This window comes from Salvelinus fontinalis, chromosome 13, assembly GCF_029448725.1.
Source record: "Salvelinus fontinalis isolate EN_2023a chromosome 13, ASM2944872v1, whole genome shotgun sequence".
In the NCBI taxonomy this organism is placed as follows: Eukaryota; Metazoa; Chordata; class Actinopteri; order Salmoniformes; family Salmonidae; genus Salvelinus; species Salvelinus fontinalis.
In genome coordinates this window covers 49,436,192-49,449,970 of record NC_074677.1, presented here as the reverse complement: position 1 = coordinate 49,449,970, position 13,779 = coordinate 49,436,192, and the positions used below count along the sequence as shown (strand labels likewise).

Below are 13,779 nucleotides of genomic sequence, written 5' to 3'. Positions count from 1 at the left end.
TTTGTGTACTCTCATGTGTCCGTCAGGGTGTGTGTGGGTGTGCATGTGCATGTGAATGTGCGAGTTTGGGAGTATGCCGCTGCGCATGCCAGAGACAAACAATGTGTGTGACTGGACCGGGTGCCGGCCGGGCCCATTGATGTGAGTGTATGACACACACAGGCTCAGAGTGTGGCATTTCATTTCTAAAAGATGGAAACCTTTTCATATGTCTCTGAATGAGAGGGCAGAGTCGTGCAGTGTCCTCTACTGTGGCACACACCTGCATCTCAGTCTCCCCCTTCTCTCTCTCTACCGCCATCCCTCTCTCGCTCATAGGTGCTGCAGGGGCCTGATCTATGGCACGGAGTGGCAATGTACAGATGAGAAGAGGCGAGAGGAGGATGTGTGAGAGATGCTGGGGGAATGGGAGGTGCACTCATTTCTGACGCGTGAGCCGTTCTTGCGAGCGGTTCTCGACCCGACGGAAAGAGGGCTTTGATTTAGCTGGGGGTCCAGGGCGCCCTGGATGGTCTCCATCCATCTTGTAAAGTAATTACGCTACGAGCGTTTCCATTGGAGGGAGGAGGGGGGGCAGCTGGGGGATCTCAATAGCTTTGTAAATCACATTCTCTCACTAGAAACTAGAGGGAGATGGAGGCTTAGAGGGTCCTATTATATTTCAGACTTTGTAAAAAAGACTGTAAAACACTGCTGTCACACCTTAAAAAGCCAATTTAGAATTTGGGGAAAGTGCAAGGAGAGTGGGAGCTATAGCATGAAAGACATTGTAATGGTTCAGGCTTTACTAACTTCTTTATCTTCACAGCTTTGCAGGTCTGAGTCTTGGTCAAAAAAAAATTATATTGTACTTAATTTAGTTAACTAGCTATGGATTGTTATAACCTGCTTTAGCAACATTAATAAACAATAGATTGCAAAGATAGAAGCAATGTATGTATTTGACAGAGAGATCACGCACAAAACACATGTAAGCACAGAGGCACTCTCTCTTTCACCCTGCCTCCCTCTCTCTCGGGACAAGAATGACTAAATGTGTCTTCAATGGGGTTGCCATCCTCTTCACTCTGTCTTTAGGGGCAGCAATCACATCCCCCAGAGTCACGGCCTGTCTTAAAGTGGACTTAGCTAGCATTAGCACGTTCACAGCCAAGTTATCCTCTCCCTTTACCCCGACCCTAACATGGACAGAATGATAAGCTGTGTTAGGGCTAGTTGTCTTGGCATATATATATAGATCGGGGGTCGGAAGGTTGGTCTGGCTTGATATGTTTCCCCCGAGGACCGAGCTACATGTCACTCAGGCGTGCTACTGGCCTAGGGGATAAATTGCAGCAGATACGAGATTGACTATCCCTTGACTCAAACACAATATCATAGTTCCATGCCTTTTGGCGTTTGAGATGTCTTAATTACTCCATACCGTCTATGTTGTCTGTAGCTTAGAGTTCACAAAGAGTTCAAATGATCTTATTTTTAGTTGGTCAGAGTTGGTGATGTCTGGCTCTCTTTTTAGCAATGTCAGATACAGAACACCTTGAGGTGAACCATAGGATCAACAAAATGTGCAACTATGCGCATTGAAAAATAATGAAATCATTGACCTATTTGGCGGTAGGCTGGCATTGTATCACTTCTACACCGATAGATAAGACATGCAATATTTGTATTCATTTTATTGCTGATAGTCGGGAACGTTTGTTTTTAAAGGCTGGAATAATTGTCTATGCCGGTTTTGGCCGAGAACCAGAACAATGCGAAATTAAAGTTTAAATTGATATCCGGATTTGGCGCGTCTGAAACTCTTCAATCTGTCACTAAAAGACTACAGGTGCATGCTGCCAAACTCGTCAGTGGGAAGGCATCCCTCATGTGTCCCTACAGCGGTGCTCTCGAGTCTCTCAGGCCGCAGAATACTTCTCACTTAGCAGACGCTCTTAACCAGGAGCAATTAAGATCAAGCGCCTTGCTCAAGGGCATATCAACATATTTTTCACTCAAGGGCACATCAACATACTTTTCACCAAGTTGGCTCGGGGATTCGAACCAGCAACCTTTCGGTTACTGGCCCAGCACTCTTAACCGCTATGCTTTCAATTTGGTTGTTCAATAATGTCAAAAAGGGATCTCTTTTTGCTTTCCTTTGTTTTAGCAGCAGCTCCTTCAAACGATTTATGTATGCGGTAGTTGTTTCTCAATATTCATATCAGCTGCTTCTAGGGGGGGTACGAAATGAAATATGCAAACGGCTACGCGGAGTCATATTGCTGCATGCAATGGATTTTTTTAATGACGTTACTGGTGGACAAAATGAAGAAGAGTTCTAGGACATTTCTAGTTGGCCTTGTAATCTCCATACACCTAATTTCACCTGTCCATCAATATATCTGTCCACCATACAGGTTTGGCTAACAGTACGAGGAACTTCCAGAGGGCTCAACAGGTTGTTATTGTCATGAATCTTGCCCTGGAGGCAGAACTGAGCAATTTCTGATAGTTGGGCCAGCTGCAAAGTCAAAATTATATATATCGTAAAGATTTACGAAAACAAAAATGAGCTTTTTGGTCTTTAAGGTTAGGGTTAGGCATACGGCTTAGCAGTGTGGTTAAGATTAAGGCTAAGGTTAGTTTTAAAATCAGATTTTATGACTGTGGCTGTACCAGCTAGTGACCACTCTGCAGAGCTGCCTCCAAGGCAAGAATCATAAATGCCAACCTACAAGGGCTCAAACCATAAATATCACCATAGCTTATATATGAGAGCAGAGCCGTGATCTATGTCCTCTGAGACACAGGATGCTGAGAAGAGCAGAAGTGCAAGCCATATGTCATATACACTACAATATGGGACATAATGTATGAACATTGATCTAATCATATACATATGTGAAACGGTAATAATTGCCACAAGATAAATCAGATTATATATATTTTTAACTGTCTAATAGATTGGTTTTATGCTGATTATGATATAAAACCACCAGTCTATTGTGTCTGGTCACGGTTTCAGCAAATGTTTGGTTTTGATGTCGCCATTTTTACCTTTCAGTGGCTCAGTTGCTGCTATAGCTAGCTTCCCTAGAGCCAACTGTGATTCACAGCTCTCTCTCTCCCCATGTCCAGAGTGAACCGTGTCTGCACCACCTGCCTCCGTCTTACATAAGAGCCTAAGAGTGCAAAGAAACCCTGGGCGGCAGGCGGCGCAGCACGCACGCACACACACAGCTGTGCAGTCAGGGGATAAATGCAGGAGAGAACAGCAGCAGAGACGCTCTAGGTAGTAGGTAGGTACTATACCAAAATGGGAACCCATGATGTTGGACCCAGATGGAGTGGTTTGGAGGATGATGGAGAGCCATAGGGATGTGGAGTGATACAGGAATATTGAGAGTGATATGGGAGTAATGAGGTTTGAAGACTAATGCAGAGCATGTCGGGAATAACCAGGTAAAATGGATGGGGACAGACAACGGGTGGTGTAGAATGACATAGGGGAGGTAGAGTGATACAGGGTATTCAGGAAGGATAATATGGACAGTGACATAGGATGATGTGGAGATGGTTATGTGATACTGTTTAGAGTAGGATGTGACAGGGAGTGATTAGATATGAGTTATGAGGCGGGTCGGGGGTCAACCAATCATAATCATTTGTCTCAAGGGCACCCCGTGTTGCTCTAAAATAAACAATCAATATACAATTTTACAATCATCACGTGACACGCAATACATATTTGGTTAGAAATGAACTTGTAGAATATCAATAGAGCGTTTGATGACGGGGCCATGTGAGAGCTGTAGAATGAACCAAGCCTTGATCAGCCTCAGCAGACATACAAAGCTTCCTTTTGATAAATGGTTAATATCCTGCATTAGTTAAGATGCTTGTTATGTGATGTATCATAATTTGAAAGGCCAGATGCTCACCTTCAGGGAGCCTTGCATGCTTTAAAACAGAGCACATTCCAGAATGTTTCATTACACAGCACTGTACACTAGCACTTGGCGTTAAAAACTAGGTACATCACTTATAAATGGGGACACGGACGTTACTCAACTTGAGGTGAAACAAATGTGTGGCCAGGTGGCAAACCCAACCTTTGTGATGAATAATGTCTGGAGGACTGCTACACCCTTGCAAAAAAAACACATGTGAAATTAGCAGTTCACAAGGGATTTGCAGTTTCACAAGTGAAAATACGATTTTCACATATGAAAATGCAAATTTGACATGCGAAATAGCTGTTTTCAAATGTTGAGCTTAAAAATGTCACATGTGAAACCATATTTTTACATGTATTAAATGTAGAGTTCATGTTCACACCACCTTTTCACATGTGAGGAGAATAACATGGTTTTTAATCTCACATGTGAATTGCAGTTTTACATGAAATTTGTGGTTTCACATGTTAAAAACTTTCACAGGTGAAAAACACATTTGCCATTCCACATGTGAAACAATCTCATTTGCAGGTTCACATGTAAGAAAACTCAACATGTGAAAATCTCACTTTCACATGTGGAATTGCAAGTTCACATGTGAAAAACAATCAATCAAATGTAAAAATAAAATTAGCAGTTTCATATGTGAAAAACTTCTATGTGACTGTTTTTCACATAAACTTTCATATGAACTTTCAATTTCACGTGAAAGTGAAAATCTAATGTGCAATTTCACTGCATAGCCACATTAAACTCCACATTAACTACAATGTTTATAAACAAAGTAAAAGTAAACAAACACTGTTTAGCCTAAAAAGCATAATTTACAGTATATCATTTTGATATCATGGATGGTCCAGCCTCATACCTCAGCTTTTTACCAAAACTGTGGCAGTGAGACGCCTTTGTTAATGTTTCAATTAAGGATTGCAGCTTTAAACACATTTAATAGAGTCATAGTGTTATTATATAGTGGAATCCTCTAGGAAGTGAGTTACTTTAATAGAGTCATAGTGTTATTATATAGTGGAATCCTCTAGGAAGTGAGTTACTTTAATAGAGTCATAGTGTTATTATATAGTGGAATCCTCTAGGAAGTGAGTTACTTTAATAGAGTCACAGTGTTATTATATAGTGGAATCCTCTAGGGAGTGAGTTACTTTAATAGAGTCATAGTGTTATTATATAGTGGAATCCTCTAGGAAGTGAGTTACTTTAATAGAGTCATAGTGTTATTTTAGAGTGGAATCCTCTAGGAAGTGAGTTACTTTAATAGTCAAAGTGTTATTATATAGTGGAATCCTCTAGGGAGTGAGTTACTTTAATAGAGTCATAGTGTTATTTTAGAGTGGAATCCTCTAGGGAGTGAGTTACTTTAATAGAGTCATAGTGTTATTATACTGTGGAATCCTCTAGGGAGTGAGTTACTTTAATAGAGTCATAGTGTTATTATATAGTGGAATCCTCTAGGGAGTGAGTTACTTTAATAGTCAAAGTGTTATTATATAGTGGAATCCTCTAGGGAGTGAGTTACTTTAATAGAGTCATAGTGTTATTTTAGAGTGGAATCCTCTAGGGAGTGAGTTACTTTAATAGAGTCATAGTGTTATTATACTGTGGAATCCTCTAGGAAGTGAGTTACTTTAATAGAGTCATAGTGTTACTATATAGTGGAATCCTCTAGGGAGTGAGTTACTTTAATAGAGTCATAGTGTTATTATACTGTGGAATCCTCTAGGGAGTGAGTTACTTTAATAGAGTCATAGTGTTATTATATAGTGGAATCCTCTAGGGAGTGAGTTACTTTAATAGAGTCATAGTGTTATTATATAGTGGAATCCTCTAGGAAGTGAGTTACTTTAATAGAGTCACAGTGTTATTATATAGTGGAATCCTCTAGGAAGTGAGTTACTTTAATAGAGTCATAGTGTTATTATATAGTGGAATCCTCTAGGAAGTGAGTTACTTTAATAGAGTCATAGTGTTATTATATAGTGGAATCCTCTAGGGAGTGAGTTACTTTAATAGAGTCATAGTGTTATTTTAGAGTGGAATCCTCTAGGGAGTGAGTTACTTTAATAGAGTCATAGTGTTATTTTAGAGTGGAATCCTCTAGGGAGTGAGTTACTTTAATAGAGTCATAGTGTTATTATACTGTGGAATCCTCTAGGGAGTGAGTTACTTTAATAGAGTCATAGTGTTATTATACTGTGGAATCCTCTAGGGAGTGAGTTACTTTAATAGAGTCATAGTGTTATTATACTGTGGAATCCTCTAGGAAGTGAGTTACTTTAATAGAGTCACAGTGTTATTATATAGTGGAATCCTCTAGGGAGTGAGTTACTTTAATAGAGTCATAGTGTTATTATACTGTGGAATCCTCTAGGGAGTGAGTTACTTTAATAGAGTCATAGTGTTATTATATAGTGGAATCCTCTAGGGAGTGAGTTACTTTAATAGAGTCATAGTGTTATTATATAGTGGAATCCTCTAGGAAGTGAGTTACTTTAATAGAGTCATAGTGTTATTATATAGTGGAATCCTCAAGGGAGTGAGTTACTTTTGTTCCATTAATATACTGTATATTATTGCAAACAAAAATAATGATATTGAAAGCAAAACATAAATAGGAAAGTATTGATAGCAAAACAAAATATTGCAAGGAAACAATGTTCTATTGCGAGAGCAAATGAATTGTATATGGATGCAAAACAATAGTTTTCAAAAAAAAAAAAAAATAGAACGCCTCCCTCTTTCCTACAATTTCCCCTGTCTTTGGTTATTACCCTGGCCTTTGCTTTCGCTTTCTTTTTTCCATTTGCAAGTTCTGGCCCATTCATTCCAGCAACAAAGCTAAGCAGGGTTGGTATTGGTCGGTCCCTGGATGGGAGACCAGATGTAGCTGGAAGTGATGAAAAAAGTTCACCCGGGGAATTTATTTTTTCATGAGGGAAAAGGGTGAAAAATGTAAATGTGAAGAAAAAAAACACATCTTACTCAGAACATTTCAAATGGGATTTGAACACACGTGTTCGAAAAGCATATTTTTTTCACGTTGTTTTTTGTAAGGAATGGTACAAATGAACTTTAGGGCCAGTACTACAACACCTCTGTCTGCTCTGACTCGGGGCCTGCCTCTGTCTATTTGGCTATCTCCTTACCATCTGGTTTGCGCGTGTTTGTTTGTTTGGATTGTCCCCTCCACCGCTGCTGAAACCTAGTCCCTGAACTGACGCAGCAATGTAGTCCAGCTGGGATCTGAGTTTCTAAACAAATGAATCATTTAAGGCAGTTTTCAGAAAAGCAGGAATAAACTGCATTGCTGTTTTTTCCCCCAGCGGTATAAATCCCTATTCCCCAGCAAAGTGATAGTGGGGCTTTCACCTGAAAGTGCATTTATTCCGCAAAAACCCACTGGCAGTCCACTGACTCCACAAACGGAAACTCCTCCCATTATGCCTCTGTGTTTACTTGTGTTTTCCCTTCAGGTTCACCCCTCAAGCGAAGGAGCTCTATGTCCTGTGACATCAGGGCCTAACACCCACAGGAGCCGCTTACATACTAATCCCTGGCCCCTGAAACACAGAGGGAACCAAGATTTGACACACTTTAACACACATAGAAGCTATTTTCCAGCTCTGTTAAAAAGAGATTCTCTCTTCTCATAATCCTTGATTATCCCTGTAATGTGACAGGGTGAATGCAATAAGAGGTCTGGAATGTGAAATTAAGAAATGGGACATAAGCAGCCCTGTGTCATGTTGTTGGGATGTGACTTGATAGTGACACGTAGCAGAGGAATGCTCAGGAAATAATTGCTCCCGGGCCTTGACAAAGGGACAGGCTGGAGACAGTATCTAGAGCAGTGGTCACCAACCGGTCTATCTTCAAGGCAGTCCTAGTCGATCGCCAAACATTTCTGTAGAACAGCCAAAGATAAACCCTTGCACTCGTATTTGTTTTAAATTCGTCTCGCGCTGTTGGCACCGAGTGCTAACTCAAGTGTGCCCATTGCTGGCCGGTCAGATAGCTCAAATCACGGTGCCAGGAACTTCCAAGACACCACCGCAAAGTTTGATACTAAGTGCGATTTCCGAACTGTTAAAACCAACACCAGAAAGAGACTGTCAAAGAATGCAGCGAAGAACTCCTGTTTTTATGAGTGAGTTCATGTTTACGTTTTTATTCAGCACTGTTAACATTGGTTTTGATGAAACACTTTTACAAACCATAAAACGTGCCTCTCCCTACTTCCACTCTCGCTACAACCAACCAACCAGCACTACAACTGCAATGAATGAGTAGCCAAATGTAGCCTGCGTTGTTATTATACCCGGCTTGTTGTTTCCAGTTTAATATCAAGGAATATTTGACTTTCTATGGTCATAGGAACAATATGAATTTGTGCATGAGGCAGAAATAATGCAGTGCGACTCGAGTTCCACCATCAGGTGGAAGACGGTGTCCCCTCTCTCTGGTCAGTCTCACCGGAGGAAGGGAGAGAGCCGGGAACGTAAGAGGCGGACCCTCTGCTGCGCTCTCCCTCCCTCCACTGAGACTGACCATCAGAAAAATCCAGAAAAACAAAAAAGCAAATGAGGTCAATTTATGCTCAGCTGTGCCCCAAGTAATACAACAGATCTATTTAGTGCAAGTTTTGAAATATAATATGGTCTGAGAAGAACAATATTGCCAGGCAAAGCATAGCCAATATGCTGTGATAATGTATTAGGCCTACTGCACAAACCTTATTCCTACAGAACAGTTTTTAATAGGTTAATGTTGCATAGGTTAACGTTTTTTTACTTTTTTTAAAGTCTGAGCGGTAGATCTCAGCTTGGATTTTGACTTAGAAAGTGATCTTGACTCAGAAAAGGTTGGTGGCCACTGATCTAGAAGCTAATTGGACAACACAGGGTTTAACCAGGAAGAGTTCCGCTCCATCATTTACAATGTTGTTTTGAATCATCTCTACATTACTGGTCGGAAGGTCACAAGCTTGCAACAAATGTGGCATGTTTGACCACAGTTCCCCATTTTCTTTTCCTTCTAATACAGTAAAAGCTCAAACTTTAGTCTTCATATTCTAAATAACACTAGCACTTTCCATCAGGCCTCCATAGCCTGTCAGTCGTAGCTCACGATGGAACACAACGACGGAATCTCCTTAGTCAGCAGCTGCAGCGGATGCAGGGCAGGGGGGACCAGCCACTCCTCTCAGTACAGCCAGTGTTGCTCTGCGACCCGGCAGGCATCATTAGCCTGGTTCACTAGGCCACATTTGGGGATTTGGGGTTAGGCACATCACATCACCCATCTGGGCAAATAACCACGGTTCATTGGGCCATGTTGAGAGCTTTTTGGAGCCTGGCACCATCATAGGCAGCTGCTGAAATATAGATCTTGCCTTGAGAAAAGTGTTGAGTCCAGCCGATGATTCACACGCTACACTGGTCTGTTTGGTGTGAAGCCTGTGAATGTAGCAAATGATGAAGAACAAAACAATGACAGCTGGCTACAGTACATTGAGGTGGTGAATGGGTCAACCAAAGTAGTGCACTGAGATCAGCTGTATGTGAGAAAGGACCGTACCGACATCATTTGTATGCGCAATAGGCAAGTGTACTCTGAGATTTCCTGTCCTCTGAGGGAACTGTACGGAAGTCAGCGTAAGACAGGGTTGTACTGATATCAGCCTGATAAATGTGTGAGAGAGGACTAAGGGTCACCTAGATGGGAAATGAACCAGCACTAAAAATGACCTTGTTATACACGGTGAAGACATGAAAAAGATGGCTGCACTGGCCACACACCTGCAAAATGCAGCGTTTTCTGTAAACAACCCTATTCATTCTACCAGGAAAAAATGTCTACATCCACACATTTCTACCTGCCTGACATTTCACTACATATTGCCATAGAAGTTGCATATGATATGGCATGGTTATAAAGTTTCACTTAGGACAAGAAGCCGACAACTTAAAAAAGAACAGAACATGAAAATAAAAGCACAAAACCGAGCCAACTGTCTTAAAGTTAATATCTGAGTGTGAAGGAAGCAGGCTCCACCCCCCCTGATGATGGTTTAAATGTTAATCCAGCTGCAGTAGATGCCTACAAGCTGGCCCCGTGTAAAACAGAACACACATTAGTTGTGTCAGGCACCAGAGAAGAAGTGCATACTCAGGGGTTGGTGCAAACTGAACATCGCCGTACCCTTCATTATTCATCCGCTCTGAGGAAAGGCCCCATGCATGCATCCATGATGAACTCACTGCTAGGCTACATCCCTAATCCCTATAGCCCCTTCTCTTCCCTGGACCTGGCCTGCTCCAGACAGCCACACGAGACTTCACCAGTCTCCACACAGAGATGATGCAGTATAGGTCTACTAGGTGAATCTCTCTACTCCAACAGGCTACAGTAAAGATAAACTCTCTCTACTCTGCCCCCCAAAAAGTGTATGGTAGATTCAATGCATCTGTTATATATGAAAATGCTATGTTTGTGCAGTGAGCATGTCAAAGTGTGAATAATGAGTATGCCTCATAGGTGAGTGCAGACCCTTAGCCCTACACCCTCCTTTGCATGTAGTGTTTGATTTGATGGCAGCGTTGTGACACAGCGAGTGCCGCTCCAGGCATGGGGCCAGGGTACAGGCCATAGACTTAGACTCAGCATGTTGGTTTTAGTCAGTGGAAAACCCCCTTGTGAGTTCTCACTTTAAGTAAATCAATCATGTTGATGCCCTTTTTCCCCCCAGACGACAGATCCAGAAGGCTGTACATTAAAAACCAGCACAACTCAAGAGGGCTCCGCAAGTTCCGTAGTCCAGGGCTCGAACTTGTAGCTCACACTTTTTCCTCATAACCGTCCAAATCATTGGACTGATAGGCTCCTTCTCCATCCATACATCATGTACACATCGCAGACGTACCCGGAGTCATTAGTGTAGTTAGGAGCACTAGCTGATTAGGAGCCCATCATTCAGATCAGTGGGCAGAGACTGATCTGCTATCATTAAGAAGGCCAGAGTATAAACGTACCCAGGACCTCCATCTGAACAGAGGTCCTCTTGTCTGAGCTGAATTCTGCCATTGACTGAGTACTGCCCAACCAGCAATGAATATAAATGTGCCTCTCCTTAGACGAGAGTGTGTGCATTCACTTGTATAGTCACAATGCATTCTCCTGTGATGTGCATCTGATCATACCTGTGTGGGAGTGTTTGTGCGGGTGTGTGTTTTTACATGTGTGACTGTTAGGGCATATGTTGATGACAGTGATCAATATTAAAAATGGCCTTTAAAGTGGCACTCCAGTCTCCTTTTCACCTCATTTAACACCTGATTTACTTTTTTGCAAAAGGTACATCTCAATAGGAGGTCCAGGTAAGTCATGACATGGCACAAGTGTGTGTGGGGGGTGCTCCTCAAGTAAGAGGGCCGATGACATCACGACTTCCCATCAGACCAACTCGTTGAATGCCCTACTCCTTGAAGTTACCAGTTGTGTATTAAAAAAAACACAAAAAATGTTTAACCTTTTTGTGTGTGTACTTTACTGTATTTATACTTGGGATATCGCTTTCAACAGGAAAAGTAAAACAAAAAAGTCGCTGCAGGACGTTAAAATAAATCACAAATGCCATCAAACACACGGCAATCTATTTAACCTATGGTGGAGGGATCTGGCACGCGCGCACTCTAAGAGCCCAAAGCCTACAACCATTATCTTATCAAGTGAAAAAATAAATAAATCCCTACGTAGCCAACGGGGCTAGCGATGGGCGCAATTAAGCCCCTAAATGGCTCCTCGGTTGGTCAGCAGCACTCCCGGTCCGACTCATAGGCATGTCCCGATTCAAATCAAATCTGATACCGACCGTCTTGGTTCCATTTTATTATTGGGTAAGACGGAAAGACAACTCGGCATCGTGGGTTGTTCTGCGGATAATAGCCAGCCATAATGTTACAGTCAAAACGTCAGGAGGCGACAGTTTATCAACAGGCAAAGGCCACTGATATAGCCCACCGTTGAAGGAAAACGTTACAAATTCACATGAAGATTTGCCAATTGACATCTCATTTCCCAACAGTGACATTGCGCCAGGATCGATACATGGGAAGAACCTATAGAGCAACCGCATCACCCAGATGCTTGCGCACACATAAAAGCTATAGGAAATCATGACAATTATGTTTCAAAAAGGTAGGAATAGGCTTACCCAAAAGATTCCCAATAAGCGTGAGAACGCGAGGGTCTCCCTTGAAGATGCGTCTTGTTCGCTCTCTTGTTTTATGGGGTTATGGTTTACGCCATTTCTTTCTTTTGCATGATTATTTCTCAGGAAAGTGACGTGTCGCAGGCTTTCGCACATCAATTCACCTTCTCGGTGTCGGTCTGTCTCCCCCTTTCCCCCCCAAAAAACACCTAATGACCCCTCCTTCTGTCTTTCCTCTTTCTGACAACACCCTTCTCTCTCTCTAGTCGACAGATAGCTCACCACATGTTTGATACCGTAAGAGAAAGCAGAGAAAATAAAACAATAATAAAAACAAATGCGTATAACGCATTAGCGGCTAACTCAACGCAAAGGGTGCTCGTCTTCTCTCCGTCTCTCCATGGTGATACATTTCCACCGCGCCTCCCTCTGTTGCGAGAAGGCCAACATTAGCGAATTATTTAAATGAATCAAATAAAGACTCCCCAAACAGGGTTTCAGACCTCTCCTTTGCTTAGCCTACTTGCGTTTCGTCGTTGATGTTTTATATTGGCTACACAGGGGAGCTATGAATGGATCTTCCGTTCCGTTGTGGCTTCGTTTGGCATATCATAATTACTTTTACAGGACTGTTGCCTAACGATGTTCATTATTTTGCAGCCTCTCGCTCGTGAATATTCTTCGGCTGCTGCCTTAGAAGATCTGCTTGTGTGTTTCATCTCTCTCTCTCTTTTTCGCTCTCTCTCTCTTTTTCTCTCTCTCTTTTTACATTTTTCTCTCTTTCTCTCTTTTTAAAACTGACACACGCTCACTCGAATTCACTCAAAGCTACTGCAGATTGAGTGCGGTTCCCATTTTTGCCACAATAAGGATGTCTTATTATCTGCCGAAGCCACTCTGTATCTGTGAAATAATATTGACATAAATGTTGTTTTGTCCACACTCGGAGCAGTTTTAACTCTATTGAATAAAGTATATTTTCAGATGGAGATCTGCATCTGGGTGACGTCATACAATGTTAAAGCGCTAGGAACATTTTCCTTCTCCCTCGTCGACAGATAACCCATCTGAGATACAGTAGATAGCCTATGTTGCACCGGGTCTCGGGAAATCTTGAAATAAAGCATCTGTATTCAGTATCCGATGACTTCAATGAACCACGCTACTGTGACGTTGCATTCAGTCCTACAAAATGTGTTATAGGTATAGGCGATGCCAGAGTAGCCTATGATGCCAGAGGTTCACTTCTGTGGCACCTTGGGAGAATCTCAATTGCAGACTCCTCACATCCTCTCTCCTCGCCTCCTTCTCAAAACCTATTGGAGGAGGAGTTTCTCTGACTTTCTCATCCAATAAGTTTTGAGAAGGAGGTGAGAAGAGAGGACGCGAGGAGTATGCAATTGAGGTTTATGGCGCCGAAGGCGTGGATGTCGATTAAGGCAGCCCCCCGCACCTCTCTGATTCAGAGGGGTTGGGTTAAATGTGGAAGACACATTTCAGTTGAAGGCATTCAGTTGTACAACTGGCTAGGTATCCCCCTTTCCCTTGTGTGGGCCCTGTCTTGCTCAGTCTGAGTAAAATATATACTGTATAGCCTTGGTATTCAATGGGCTG

General features: G+C 42.2%; 1 protein-coding gene across 2 annotated transcripts in view; it reads right to left on the bottom strand.

Annotated features, from left to right (window-relative positions):
• The window catches only part of LOC129868859 (neuroligin-2-like), a 77,310-nt gene extending 63,871 nt beyond the window's left edge, over positions 1 to 13,439 (bottom strand). The window contains exon 1 of one of the 2 annotated variants that reach the window (XM_055943173.1): positions 12,169 to 13,439. The gene's annotated coding sequence lies outside the window, so the exon portion shown is untranslated. The remainder of the gene's footprint in view (positions 1 to 12,168) is intronic. The other variant, XM_055943171.1, reaches the window with a different exon arrangement.
• Positions 13,440 to 13,779: the final 340 nt, after the last annotated feature.